Source organism: Pinus tabuliformis, chromosome 9 (genome assembly GCF_031772625.1).
Source record: "Pinus tabuliformis cultivar Carrire ecotype Pingquan chromosome 9, CPIR1, whole genome shotgun sequence".
Classification (NCBI taxonomy): domain Eukaryota; kingdom Viridiplantae; phylum Streptophyta; class Pinopsida; order Pinales; family Pinaceae; genus Pinus; species Pinus tabuliformis.
This window is the reverse complement of record NC_142307.1, coordinates 300,597,567-300,612,708: the sequence shown is the minus strand read 5'-3', so window position 1 is coordinate 300,612,708 and position 15,142 is coordinate 300,597,567. Positions and strand designations below refer to the sequence as shown.

At 37.7% G+C, this 15,142-nt stretch overlaps 1 pseudogene; it reads right to left on the bottom strand.

Annotated features, from left to right (window-relative positions):
• Nucleotides 1–9,910: 9,910 nt before the first annotated feature.
• On the bottom strand, nucleotides 9,911–14,584 carry LOC149148407 (oxoglutarate-dependent flavonoid 7-O-demethylase 1-like; annotated as a pseudogene).
• Between the last annotated feature and the right edge of the window lie 558 nt (nucleotides 14,585–15,142).

Here is a 15,142-nt window from a genome sequence, read left to right as displayed (position 1 = left end):
AGGACATCTAGGGTCTGCAAACCTAAGTCGAACACCATTCCTTGGGTCATCTTGAGCGACCCTGCGCTACAAGCACATAGGGATCATATGACAGAACATGCGGTCATTTGCAAATTCATGGGAATATGGCCGACGGAGAGGGCGCTGCATGTCTGGATAAGGAGCCACTGGAAGCCAAAGGGGGAAATAAACCTTCATTTGGGATCCAAGGGCTTTTTCACAGTAGTATTCACAAGCCTAGAGGATAAAGACAGAGTGTTTGAAGGAGGACCATACTTCTACGCTGCTACAGGCCTCTACATGCGGCCATGGATAATGAACTTTGTTCCAGAATGTGAGACATTTTCATCGGTACTGGTATGGATCAGACTATACTCCCTTCCTCTGGATTATTGGTTACCAGAATCGCTGAAAACAATAGGAAAAAAACTGGGGCATTTTCTAAAGATCTCAGATGCGACTCTGAAAGGTAAATACACCTCCTTCACCTAGATCTGTGTGGAAAAGGACTTATCTGGAGCGGTTTCAGACGTGATAATTTTAGAAGTATATGATGAAGAATGGGTACAGGTGGTGGACTATGAGCACATCCCATTTAGGTTCCGCAAATGCCATGAGCATGGGCATCTATATAGAGACTGCCCAACAAACAACATTGAGAGAAATGTGAAAACCACTGTGGATAAAATCCTAAGGGTTTTACCAAGGTTGGGAGCAAACGGAAAGGTGGAAAGAGGCAGCAAAAGAAGATCAATGAGGAAAAACAACCGAGCCACAATAGCTTTAAGATCCTAGAAGAAGAAGGAAATAAAGAAACGAACCAGGAAATGGAGAACATTATCACTGATAAGGAAAGGGATAACAACATGGAAGATATCATAGAAAACATGATGGAGATAAATAGGGACCATGAGATGACTCCAAGTGAGGTGGGAACGAAGGACTATGAACTACAGGAGATTCTAGATAGGGAAAATCTGGATCTAGAGAAATTTCTGGAACAAGGAACAACCGAAGGAGTGGACTCCCTGCCAAAAGAGGAATATGACAGGGTTCAATAGCTCTTCCTATGGATATCACAAACGAAGGGAACTGGAGTCAAAATAAATCATGAAAGCCAGGAACATAGAGGGATCAAAATGATGGAGGAGACACATGCACAATCCCCAAAGAACCTAGGCAGGAAAAGAGGAAGAAAAGGACAGAAGGAGTTACTGAACGAATGTGGGAAACTATTGATTAACTTAGGTAAGATGAAAGAGCTTACTAGTTACTCCTTTACAAACCTTTCTTAATGGAGCTCACAACCTGGAATATTAGAGGCATAGGAAGTAGAACAAAACAAAGAAATCTTAGCACTAGAATAAAAGAAGAAAAACCAGATATGGTTTTTATTCAGGAGACAAAATGTTTGATGGATAATATTAGAGAAATTCATAATAAATGGCTAATCAAGTATGAGTATCTAGAGGTTAAAGCAAAAACCTCAATGGGGGGGATTCTCACGCTGTGGGATCCACAAAAATTTGGAATCCTGGATGTTGAGGCATCTAGGAACTATCTTTCTTTGGTTTTTCAACCTTTAGGTGATAAGGAGATATACATGATCACAAATTCCTATGGACCTCAAAAGCAAGAAGATAAACTCAAGCTTCTCACCTCTCTTGAGGAACTAAGAGCAAGACACCCTAATATGCCCTGGATCATTTCAGGAGATTTCAATATGATAAGATCTCTTACAGAGAAAAAAGGCGGTATCAGACAGCTAGGCAGAGACTGCGTGGCATTCCAGAACTTCATAATGAACATGGAGTTAGTGGACACTGGAACAATAAATGGGACCTTCACCTGGAACAACAGAAAGGGAAGAGATTCACAAGTCACATCTAGACTAGACAGATTTATTATCTTAGAGGACCTCTTTCTCTCAGGCCCTACCATAACAGCTTCTATTCTTCCCTTTGGAGGTTCGGATCATTGGCCTGTACAACTAGAAGGCACTTTTATGGGTACACCAAGAAACATACCTTTCAGGTTTGAGAATGCATGGCTCTCTCATCCTGAATTCACCAATAATATTAACAAATGGTGGAGAGAGGATCTAAACATTCAAGGCACTAGAATGTTCCTACTCCAATAGAAACTTAAACATACCAAATCCAAGCTTAAAGGTTGGAACAAAAAGGAATTTGGAAATATCTTCAAAGCCAAAAGAGAAGCTGAGCAGAAACTCCAGGAGATCAATCAAATTAACATCACAGAGGGCTTTATAGAGGAACAAAAAAAGCTAGTTGATTCTTTGCAGGAAGAATGGGAAGAATGGTGCTTGCACGAGGAGATTTTCTGGAGACAGAAGTCAAGGATTCAGTGGATTAAAGAGGGAGAAAGAAACACGAATTTATTTCATAAATCCACAATGGATCACAGGGCACACAACAGAATCACAAAGCTAAAAGACTCTCAAGGGAGAGAAATCATTTCTCACATAGACATGGAATCTCTCCTTGTACAACATTTCCTCAGTATTGTAGAGGAGCCTCTAGGGGATAGATCCAGGTTCATCAACCATTTCACTCAGTATATCCCTCAGTTGGTTACCAGAGAAGATAACCACAATATTAATAGGCCAGTGTCAGAAGAGGAGGTCAATGAAGTGATCAATGAAATGCAAAATGGAAAAGCTCCAAGCTCGGATGGATTCAATGTAGACTTCTTCAAAGAATGTTGGAAAACAGTCAAACAGGATATCCTTGAGGTGGTGGAAGACTCAAGAAGATCCAAAAAGGTTCTGAAGGTGTTTAATGCTTCCTTCATATCTTTGATCCCAAAAAAGGAAAATTCCATGACTCTAGATGGCCTCAGACCCATAGACTTATGTAATGTGGTGTATAAAATTATTTCCAAGGTGATCGCCAATAGACTCAAGCCCCTTTTATCAACTCTCATTTCAGAGGAGCAAGCAGGTTATGTGGAAGGAAGACAAATCCTCAATAATATCATCTAAGCTCATGAGGTGGTACACTCTCTCAAAAGCAACAAACAAGCTGGTATGATCATGCAATTAGACCTAGCGAAAGCTTATGACAAGCTAAGTTGGTATTACATAAGGGCCGTTCTAAAAGCTTATGGCTTCGACAAAAAATGGATAAGATGGGTTATGGCACTAGTCACCATAACTAGTTTCTCCATCCTGCTTAATGGTGCTCCTTCAAGACTCTTCACACCCTGTAGAGGTCTCAAACAAGGGGATCCGTATCACCCTTCCTCTTTGTTCTCATGATGGAAGGGCTAGGTAGAGTGATTAAAATGGCTAATGATGAAGAAAGAATCCAAGGTATCAAACTCACCATGGATGGAGCGGAAAACACACATCAACAATTTGTAGATGACACAATGCTGCAGGGCTTACCTAAAGTAAGGGAAGCCAGAACGATTAAACAAATTTTGAATGACTTTGCTATGGCTGTTGGCACAAAGGTAAGCCTCAACAAATCAAAAGTTTTTTTCTTTAACACTGACATTACTATTTAAAGAAATATCACTAGAATTCTTGGGTTTCAAAGGGACTAGCTACCTTCCAAGTATTTGGGCATACCTCTCACAGATAAACCTCTCAGCAAGGAAGTGTGGGAGCCAATTATAAATAAACTGCAGGACAAGATCCGAAAATGGACATGCAGGTCTTTAAACTTGGCGGGGCGCCTTGTTCTCACATAGGCTGTCCTACAGGCCATTCCTATATTTATGTTCTCAACTCTTCCTTCTCCTAAAGGAGTTAAGCAGCAGATCAAGAGCATACAAAGGCACTTTCTATGGGGCAAAGAAGAAGAGAAAAAGAAATGGGCTTTAGTAGCCTGGGACAATATCTACAAACCCGAGAACCATGGTGGCTTGGGCTTCATGATCCTGAAACCATCAGCAAGGTTTTGAGAGCTAAACTCTGGTGGAGATGGATCAAGGAATCGACAACTCCCTGGGCTAAGCTTTGGACACAAAAATATGCCAAGAATTGGTAGGAGAAAGATAACATTAGAATGTCAGGGCACATTAAGGGCTCCCACATTTGGAACCTTGCATGGGAAAATAAAAGTATTATTTAGCAACATAGTTTCTACGAAATTCAAGTTGGGAACCTAACACGATTTTGGGAGGACAACTGGCAGAAGGAACCCAATTTGTATAAGGATGGATTAGCATCTCTCAAGAATGACACAGATAACAAAGGTCTACATATGGTAAAAGACTTCTGGGACCAGGAAAGGAACAATGGAAAATGGAGAACTTGGAAGGGTCTAGGCCACAATGAAGAGAGTCCTCTAAGGGCCCAGACATACTCTCTTACCTAGGATCTAGAGCATAGGAGGATTCTGGTATCATCCTTGTCTGACCAACTAAGATGGGGAAAGAACACTGAAGGAAACTTTAACCTCAAAGAAGCTAAACAGATAGTAACATGATTTAACTATCCAAATCTTGATGAAGTTTGGAAGAATCTTTGGCAGAGCCCTCACTGGATGAAAAGAAAGTTATTCATTTGCCTAGTTCATCACGGGGAAAATCTTAACTTGGGAGAATCTTCTGAAAAAAGGCTTCACGAGACCATCCAAATGTTACCTTTGTGGTTCACAAGAGGAGACGATGGATCACCTTCCCAACATCTGCCCTTTCACCTCCATCGTGTGGGAATGGGTGGACTCAATCTTTAGGCACACTGATAGGGACAGAATCAGCATCTCCAACACTTTGAAGAATTTGAGGAAAAACTTCTCAGTGAATGAAATTATTAATAAATCCTGGACCCTGGTTCCAGGCTTTGTCATTTGGAATGTCTGGAAAGAGTGCAATAGTTGGATCTTCAAGAACAAAGCAAGAAAGCCCTAGCACATAATTGACCAAATTTTAAGGCAGCTTAAAGATACAGTCAGTAGCTTGTTGAGGAAACTTCCTAAGGACCCTCCTCTGCCCCAAGATGCGAGTATTCTACTACATTTGGGTCTCGAGTCCATAAGCCCTGAGGGAATTATCAAGGGAGTGAGCCAAATAAACTCAGATATAAACATTTGGAATCCTCCTCCATATGGTTTCTTAAAGGTAAATATAGATGGTGCATCTAAGGGCAACCTAGGGTTAGCTGGTTTTGGAGGTGTTATAAGAGATAAAAAGGGGCAAATAAAGAAGATCTTTCATGGCCACTTGGGGAGGCCACTAATAACATGGCGGAACTCATGGCCCTACAACAATGCTTGGAAATTTTGGTTGATTCAGATTCACATTATGTCATCATTGAGGCAGATTCAGAATTGATTATTAAAGCGGCCAAGAAAATATGCAATGGTACATCACCAGATAAAGTGTCGAAGCACTGAAGCTCTCACAAGTCTTTCACCATATATACTCCCACCTGCAAATCTTAAAAAATGTAATCTTTGTCCATGTGAAAAGAAAAGCTAACATGGTAGCATATCATTTGGCGAACGAAGGAGTGATTAATAAGGAGAGGGACACTCGACACATATGGGAGTTGTTACCCCCGGGCAAACTGTTAGAGGACTGTCTCTGTCAGGCTACCAAAGATATGGAGCAATGGGAAAGGTTGAGATCAGCGGAGGAAGACCAAGGATACAGTGGCGTGAGGACCAATTTTGGAAGTGCTGCAGGTTTGTCATCTCATCAATCACTATGTAGATTAATGGAGACACATTGATTCAATGAAAAGCAGAGAAACTAGGGCTTAAGAGTAAATCCATCGAAAAGAAAAAGAGCAACAGCACAGGGAGGAAGGACCGGGAAGCATCCGATGGGTTGGATCGACGGTCATCGCTCGGCGGAAGAGTGTGTAAGTTAATTCGCGAGGAAGTGGTTTCTTGTACCACAAGTTGTATTTTGGAAGGGGTCTAAGTGGTAGCTGGCATTGTGAGGAAGGCCTCCCATTCCACTCTTCAAGCGATACATAGAAATGAGGAGAAAAGAGGATACTACTCTTCGGGCGGGTATTCCTCGAGCTACTTTGTTATGAAACCAGCTCAAGAAAAGATAGAAAAGATAGATCAACGCCTTAGAATTCAGCCTCTTCGAGGGGGAAACCTCCTTTACATTACATAAATGAACAATTCCTGGATGATACAAATAAAAAGACCTCCTTTCTATATATAGGAGTCTAAGGGGTTATAACATAATGAGAGCCGACATAACAATAATAATGTAAGGCACAATAATAACAATAGTGGGCTTCTATGGGGCACAATAGTAACAATATGGGCACTACATGAGTACATCAATATAATAAGTGGGTTATACTAATAACAATAAGGGGTTACACTAGTAGTATAGGGGCCTAACATGCCCCTCTCCTTCAAAAAGCATTGTCCTCAATGCTTGAGTAGTTCTTGGTGCTTCTGTATAAAATTCTTGTCCTCCCATGGGGAATATTCAGCGGGTAAGTTCTTCGACTTGATGAGATACTCTGAAATTGATCAATTTCGTAGCTGTCGGGTTCTTGTTTCTGTGACTGCTCTAGGTTCCAATATGATTTTTCCTTCCTCTTCAATTTCTGGCAATATTGCTTGAATTGGGATCTTTTGCAACTTTTGAATAAGTGGCCATACTTCTTTGTCCTTCTTCCATTCATCCCTTGCTTCGTTTATCCAATCTGGTTGGATAATATACATAGCACAAAATAATGCTTCCACATCCTCATCCTTGAAGAGTCTTCCCATTCGGTAAGGTCGCCATTTTTTAAGTGCATGTAATATTGCCAACATTTCCTTCTCATAAATAGCTTGCTTGAGATGTAGAAGTAAAAATACCCAATCACCTACATCAAAACATTTTTCACTACGATGTTGATCTACCTGTTGTTTCGTTTGATTTTGCACCGAGGTGGCGTTATCCTTCAAAAGTTGGAGAACTTGCTGTTGATGCTCGATGTGATCTTTCTCTGCTTGAACCTTTTTCTTCTTGATATGTCCTTCTATATTTTGAGGAGTGGTAATTTCTTCCAGTCCTTTACAAGATATGGTCGGATTCATTTCTTGATGCTCGATGTGATCTTTCACTTCTTGAACATTTTTCTTCTTGATGTGTCCTTCTATCTTGATAGTTTGAGGAGTGGTAATTTTGTCCATTGGATTACAAGATATGGTTGGATTCATTTCTTCTTTCTCGATGTGATCTTTCACTTCTTGCACCTTTTTCTTCTTGATATGTCCTTCTATCTTCAGAGTTTGAGGAGTGGTAATTCTTGCCAATGCTTTACAAGATATGGTCTGATTCATTTCTTCTTTCTCTGGGGTGGTGTCCTGGTGTATATCCTCTTCTTTTGATGTTTCTTGATCCTTTTCTTCCTCTTCTTCATATTCTATGTAAAATAATTTCTTCTCAGCACACCTATGACCTTTAGTGCATTTGCTATCACAATTGTAACAAATCCCTTTTTCTCTTTTTTCTTCCAATTGTTGTGGTGTAACCCTTGTAGGTTGTGGAAGGCTGGGAGAAACAACACTTCCATATTTATATTTGTGAGGGGTATGCTTCCTGGTTTCCATAATTTTGCTTTCCATTATTTCACAAAGCCCTTTTACTCTTTCCAATTGTTGTGGTGTTGCTCTAAAGAAGGTGTTGCTCTTTGTATCCTCATAATGTGCTATCATTTCCTCCGTGAAAATTGACCATGTAACAAGTTTTTTATGAGAACAAAGCCCTTCATACCATAAAAATTGATCTGGTTCTAAATATGAAGATGCAATACATACCTTTTGTAACAGTTGTACACCATGTAGATCAAAATATTGCTCCATCTGAAGTATCCAATTTACCGGATCCTTGCCATCAAACTTCCTCATCTTGCTTTTTCTTGATTTTAGGAGCTCGACCTTGAAACGACTGTAACTCTGTACTTTCCAATCATCTACTTCTGAATTTGTGAGTTGTAGTAGCCCTCTGTGTCCTCTTTCCAATGTCACAAGTCTGAGCCAAATTGGATTCTCCAAGGAAGAGTTACGTGAAATATCCCACAATGATTTGCTTATAGACTAGTTCAGTAGAGAGAACTTGTACGACGTGCCACGAGTCACTGTTTCGACCTTTGGATTTGAAACATGCATACAAGAAACTAAAATCCATCCTCTTTCTTTACCTTCTTACGAAATTTCAATCCGATCCCTAGAGAAAGTTATGACGATTTTCCCTAGGTCACCTGTTTTGAATGTAATTCAGGAGTCTGCAAAAAGACCAACTTCCTCAGATCATATCTCCGCAAATATCGCGCTAAAAGCTCTGAAATTCGCACCCAAGGTTCAGCGCGATTTCTTCTCAAATGGGTTTTTTTTGCGACTTCTGAAATGTCACAGAAAAAACGTTATAGTGAAAATGCCACGATGACCTGTTTGGAGCAGCGAAACCCTAGAATCCAAAACTCTGATACCAAATATTATGAAACCAGTTCAAGAAAAGATAGAAAAGATAGATCAACGCCTTAGAATTCAGCCTCTTCGAAGGGGCAACCTCCTTTACATTACATAAATGAACAATTCCTGGATGATACAAATGAAAAGACCTCCTTTCTATATATAGGATTCTAAGGGGTTATAACATAATGAGAGCTAAAATAACAATAATAATGTTAGGGCACAATAATAACAATAGTGGGCTTCTATGTGGCACAATAGTAACAATATGGGCACTACATGGGTACATCAAGATAATAAGTGTGTTATACTAATAACAATAAGGGGTTACACTAGTAGTATAGGGGCCTAACATACTTATCCACCCGAAATTTGCGTGGACCGTTGGATCCACGAAGGGTAGTTCAACGGTGGAGGGTCGGGTGTGCAAGTGGAAGGTCGGATGCGAATTTACGATTCAACGTTAACCGTTAATCGTTGATGTAGTTGTCAGGGCGTCCTACCGGGAATGTGGACCTGTCGTCTTTTATGGTAGCGAATGTAAAAATTTTGAAATCCAATCTTATGGCTTGCAGGTCGGGTTTTTGTGTATTACCTGTGTTAGCCACTTCTCCCGATAGGGGAGGATGGTTCCGAGTTTTAAAGATTTAAAGCCAACTCCGCTTTAAATAGGTCATGTGGACCATTTTTTTGGTAAACGCAAGGAAGTTTGGTTTACCTTGTAAAATATGTAATGTACTTGTTTCGGTTAATAGAAAAATCCATTCTTACTTAACCCAAAAAAAAAGAAATTTGCTCCCAAAAAAATTTGATCCTTTGAAAAACATGCTAAAATGGTGGTTAAAATGAATCTAAATTAATTATTTAATTTAACTATTGTATAAAAAATTAACATATCCATAAAACCATCACACCTAACATTTATAATTTTCTAACTTTTCCTTTTTAGCTAGTACAATCACTTATAAATAACATAAATATATTTTAACTTAAAAATATTAAAACCTAAAAATTTTCTTCTTATTTTCTTATAAATTAAAAATTAATATAAATTATGCTATTTAATACCTTCATATCTTATGTGATTATTATTAATATTTTTGATATAAATTCTATTTCAAGATTAAATTTCTCACATAAAACTCATAATAAAAATAATAACCATTAACTAATTTAAAAAATCTATGAACATGCCATCAACTATAACCAATCCAAATATGTCAAAGAACTTGGAGCACAAACCTAACAATACAACATAACAATAAACTTAGGTGTTTTCTAAGTGGCCTTCAAATTTGCCAGAACTGTTTTTTATAGATATAACATAGATTTAGAAAAATACTAAATTTCCATAATTTTACACGCAAATTTGAAAAGCTAACCCTTAAATTTATTTACGAATGCTCGACAGAAACTAGTGTATCTTCATTCAAAAACCAACGCTATTTTATCGTTAGAGTTTACACTCACTGTTAAAGACATCAAATAGAAATTCAAGTCAAGGACTACAAATTGATTTGCTTTGCATGTTCTGTAAGTAAAGCATGTGCAGGAGCTTTTCCTCGGTTACTCTAATTAATATACACAGTCCTATACTCATCAGCTTTGACTATTTTGTACAGCCTGGGGTGAGCTCCATTGATCAGTTGGGGAGCAGCACCAATCAACGCATCCTCTTGTGGACTCAAAAACATGACGATTGACATTCGATTCTTCTTTGTATTCGTTATTGCGCGGTGCTCGACACTGGTGTATTTCCCATTGCTTATTATCTGCCATTAAGGAATCCCCTCATCATTTTACAGAATCATTGCTCAAGTAAGTTTAATCCAAGTAACAAATGATATAAATGCTAAAAGAAACTTAAAGAATTTCACTTGCATCTAACAAATCTCCGATGGTGATAATAAGAGCTCTAGAACAGAGGGCACAGTGAACCCATCATCGTCTTTCCGAACTTGCAGGCCGTCGACCCCCTCATCCAGCAGAACCGTCAGCATTTCTGCATTAGAATGGGGTTTAACCCCATTCACCATTTCTGGCTGAGGGCAAGGTTGGTAATAATTGATTCCCAGTCGGAGCAGTGGTTCTTTGTGGAGGATTGAGATATAACTTGGATCCAGCCCCAAACCCTCAGAAAGAAAACCCAACAACTTCTCCATAAGCCTCATTACCTCTTCTCCATATTTTTCAAAGGTTTCCCTTCATAGTGCGTACAATAATGTATCAGAATGGAAGTTGCACGCTCTTGTTCTTCTGAGATAGTAGTAGGTAGGTCAGCTACCAATGCCAGAGCATCTAAATAATTGTTTTGGGATTTTTGGTTTACGTTTTTGGAAGACCAATGAATGAAGACAGATGTAGAATTAAAGTAATTAATCCTTTGGGCTATATTAATACTTCAGCAAAGGGCTGTTATAAAGCATTACACAGTGATATAGATAAAAAATAGTGGTGAGTAAAAGACAACAAAAAATATGATTATCATAGTTTCTAAAACAAAACAATCATAAGTGGGAAAACCTTCTAAACTACATTCCAAAGGTTCAAGGTAGTATATTTAAGCTTACACGCTGATGATTTATTGATTAGAGGGGATTAGCTAAACAGACAGTTCATTAATCCATTCTCTTAATAGATGATAACTTTAGGAACTTATAGGAATTAATTGAGACACAATTATTCCTACCTAGATATCTCTATAAGTCATAAGCATATGAAGAAAAACACAATGATTGATAACTGGAAAAACTTACAGGATAACACAAACTGTGTAAAACCAGATTCAAAATCCTCTGCTTTGTATTAAGGTTCCAAAAAGACTGAATACATCAAGTGTCTACAAAAGCATCCTTCAAAGGTGGCTTCCAGGTTCAAAGTAGTATTAACAGTCAAGGCTTTACAAACAATGAACTATGAATCTTGAACTCCAAACTTAAAACATCTCGAGAAGAGAGTTATTGTTGAGAAGAGTTATTTATACAATAATAAAACTAAGAAATATCTTAAAACTAATTAAGATTTATTCTAGGAAAGGAAAATATCTTCATGCAAGAAGACAGGGGTAGCTATTGAACTGCTTCTTATTGTCCCTCTTATTCAAGTTGTGCTGGCTTTGTTGGTTCATATTTTGCCATTTAAGCTGCTAAATTGTTTGTATCCTTTGCGCTGGTTGATTTCTTTAGTTTGATCTTTCATCTGATACCCTTTAAACTCTATAAATCTCCTTTGACCTTGTTGAGTAACCTTTACTATGCATTCTTACCTTTACAATGCTTTTCAGGTTTTCACTGTGTTTTTCAACAGTAAATCCTTTTAGATTTGTGTTACATGTTAAATTAAATTGATATGGTCTTCATATTTGCCTTCAAACTATGTGCAGACTTTTTCTTTGTAAGCTTGGAACAGAAACTTTACCTACAAAACACAGAAATTATTAAGAAAAACAGAGGTGACAGAGGAGGACATCAATGGCTTTTTGAGCTTGAAAGGCTATTGGAAGGAGTCCACAGCATATTGGAAGGTAAAATGATGGTTTATATGGTCGCAGAGGTTTATGGAGGCTTCGCTATGTAAAACAAGCGAAACAAAGGAAAATGCCCATTTTGGCGTTTAAACGGGAAAAATAGTTTTCCTTTTAAAATACGGCACGAAGTGAATAGTGATCGTTTTGTCGTTTTGCGAAAGGCGGTTTTCATCGTACTATTTATGAAGCGCAGGCGGTTTTGGGAAGGGTCACCCGAAATGATCTGAGCTTGACACATAGCAAGGGAAGTCAGTGGAAAACCACTTTTCGAGTGGGTAATGCCCGTACAGAGAGCGTACCCAAAATCGCCGAGGGTCGTTGGATTTGGACGGATTAGATCGGACGGTAGCCAAGCGAAGGAGTAGTACAAAGGGTACGAACGATTAAATATGGCAGTAATGGCTGTATTATGGCTTAAAACCCAGATTAGCGGTGTTTTTATGGTTAAACGAAGGTTTAGTTATTTCTTTGTTTAAATCATAAAAAATGATTTAACAAAGAAATTCTTTGCAAAACGCATATGGCGGACTTGAAATTTTATGAACTTAGGGGGATAATGGTATCGGGTCCAGGTTTATATCACATATCGCAATCACAGTTTAATGGAGGATGGCTCATCGCAAAGCCATGCGATAGGCACCGGACGTGAGGTGGGAATAAACAATATACGATATGTGATAAGGTCCGAGTCCCAATCGCAAACGGAGATTGCAATTGGCGGAGGTTTATGTTGTTAGCGGGACTTGCAATGAGGGGTGGATGCGATATGGGTATATATTATAATATATCTTTGGTCGGGTCCGGGCCCATCGTTGATTGCATATCGCAATCAGGGAAGAGTGTATTCATATGAATGGCTTGCGATGCGATTTTAAAATACATAGTTTTATTATAAAACTAAGGTTTTAGGATATTTAATAAAGAAGTTAATAATATACGGGAAAGTGGAATTTTAGGGGTTTAATACTATAGTTAGTGTTAATATGGAAAATGAGCGGAAAAAGGGTAAATATATGTGAAAAGGGGATTTATAGGCGGAAAAGGGAATTATATGAAATATGAGTGGAAAAGGGGAAATACACTAAGTAAAGTGCTTTTTAATGATTTATTTGCTTTTCATATATGCATCAATACTTAGGGAAAACATATTTTTGTGGGTTTTTTTATGTAAAAAGGGATTTTACATGGGATTTTCACTTTTCCTAGGCAAAAAGGGTTTTGACCTTAGGAAAAGGGGTTTTTGTGGAAAATGAGTGAATATGAATGTATGAAGGTGGGAAGGGGTAATTAGTGAATATAGGGATGAATGGGGATGAATGGGAAGTTAATTAATCTATGTTGTAGACCTTCTTTTGCTTTGTGTAATTGAATCATGGACATAGAAACATATGGTGAAACATGATAATGTACCTTTAGTCCAATGAATAATCAAACTTCTGCAACCTTTCTCTACTTACCCTTTGCTTATCCTATCATTTTTTCTTCACTTAATGGGTGCATTCAAGCTAATGAGCACCTTATTATTCTCTATCTAACTACTTATCTGCGAAGATTAAACAGTTTGGCAAAATCTTTATTCTCTAATTATAACATCAAATTTAAAGCCTGAAGCAGTCAAGATTAAACTATTTGACTGTCATGGGTTGTGGCATTTAAAACAAGCTGCACACAACCATTATTTTGTAGCAACAAAGTAGTGGTATTTAGACTTGCTCACTTTCAGAGTTTATTTGTTTTCTTTTCTTTCTAACCTAGCATTTTCTTTTTGCCTTGATTTTTTAGAGCATCTACCCTAACATTTTCTTTGATATGGACATCATCATCAAGATATATTTTAAACTAACATTTTATTCACTATTGTTATGTCCATATCCTAACTTAATATTTTTTCAAATATTCTATCTTATTAAAACAAAAAAAATGCTACAACACATGCTTTGAAATATCTTACACAATGTGTATAGTGATGGACGTACCTATATGTGGAGGGCGTTTTGGGCCAGTGCTCAACTGCTTTAACTCGTTCTGGACAAATATAATGAACAAGAGCATCAACCCAATCCAAGACCGTGTCATCAGAGATGTCAAAGAACTGGCCATAGCCTTCAAGCATGAGATGACCTGGCCTCACAGGGTACTGTTTAAGTTTCTCTTCTACAGAAAGATTGGAGAACTCCTGTGAAAGCCGTTTCACAGTCTCTAGCAATGACAAAGGTATGCCATGATTCATAATCTTTAAAAAATAATCCTAAACATAATACCAAACGTTCAGGTAGTTTGTTTGATAGTCGACAAATAAATGATAGAGAAAAGAAAAAATTGTGATTGCAATGACAAACCTGAAAGAAACCCCATTCCTCGGATGCTTGGGCTATTTGACTAACAATGTTGGAACGTTGATCGATGTGTTCCAGCCCTGCTAGATTGATTACAGGAAGAGATTGTTGGACTTGAAGAGTATGGGATGGCCTCCGATCCGAGGGAAGAATGTAGCGTGCGGGGACTTCCTTCACTTGAAAGACTTAGCAGGCCAATTGATCTCATGTAGCTTCTGCATGAGATCATTTGGCCTACTAAGTCTTTCAAGCTGCTTGTCAAGAGCATCCATGGTAGCGGATGAAGATTCCATTATGGTAGCAGGTAGTGGAATCGGGGTTGATCCGAAATTTTGGAGACATGATTATATAAGTATTTGCAAACACCAGATTGACTTGCCTATAATTGAAAGTGTGCTTTTTTCCCTTTACCAGGTATCTTACAATAATTACCATGGTTGAGGTTAGTATGATAATGAGCCTGGTTGATGTTGTATTATTATTTTTAATTGTTTTAATATTATATATTTTCCATAGGAGTCTTTATCTCTATCTCTTTTTGGCAGAAGAAAACCCAAAAATCCTGAACTCTTATTTTTTAATTTAAAAGGTTCTTCCATTTTTAATTTTATAATTTAATATTTTATTTTTATTTTATTTTATTTTATTTCCATTTCTTTTTTTATTTGAATTTCTACTTTAATATCTATTTTAGGTAGTTGTCTACATTTATATTTATATTTTTTTAATTTTAAAAAAGTATTTATAATTTAATAAATTATTGGGATATATTTTAGAAAGAATATGTCACAGATATCTTTTGGTGTTAAAAAACTAATATCTTTTTGGTGTTAAAAATTTAATATTTATTTGTATAAATATTATATGTTTTTTTT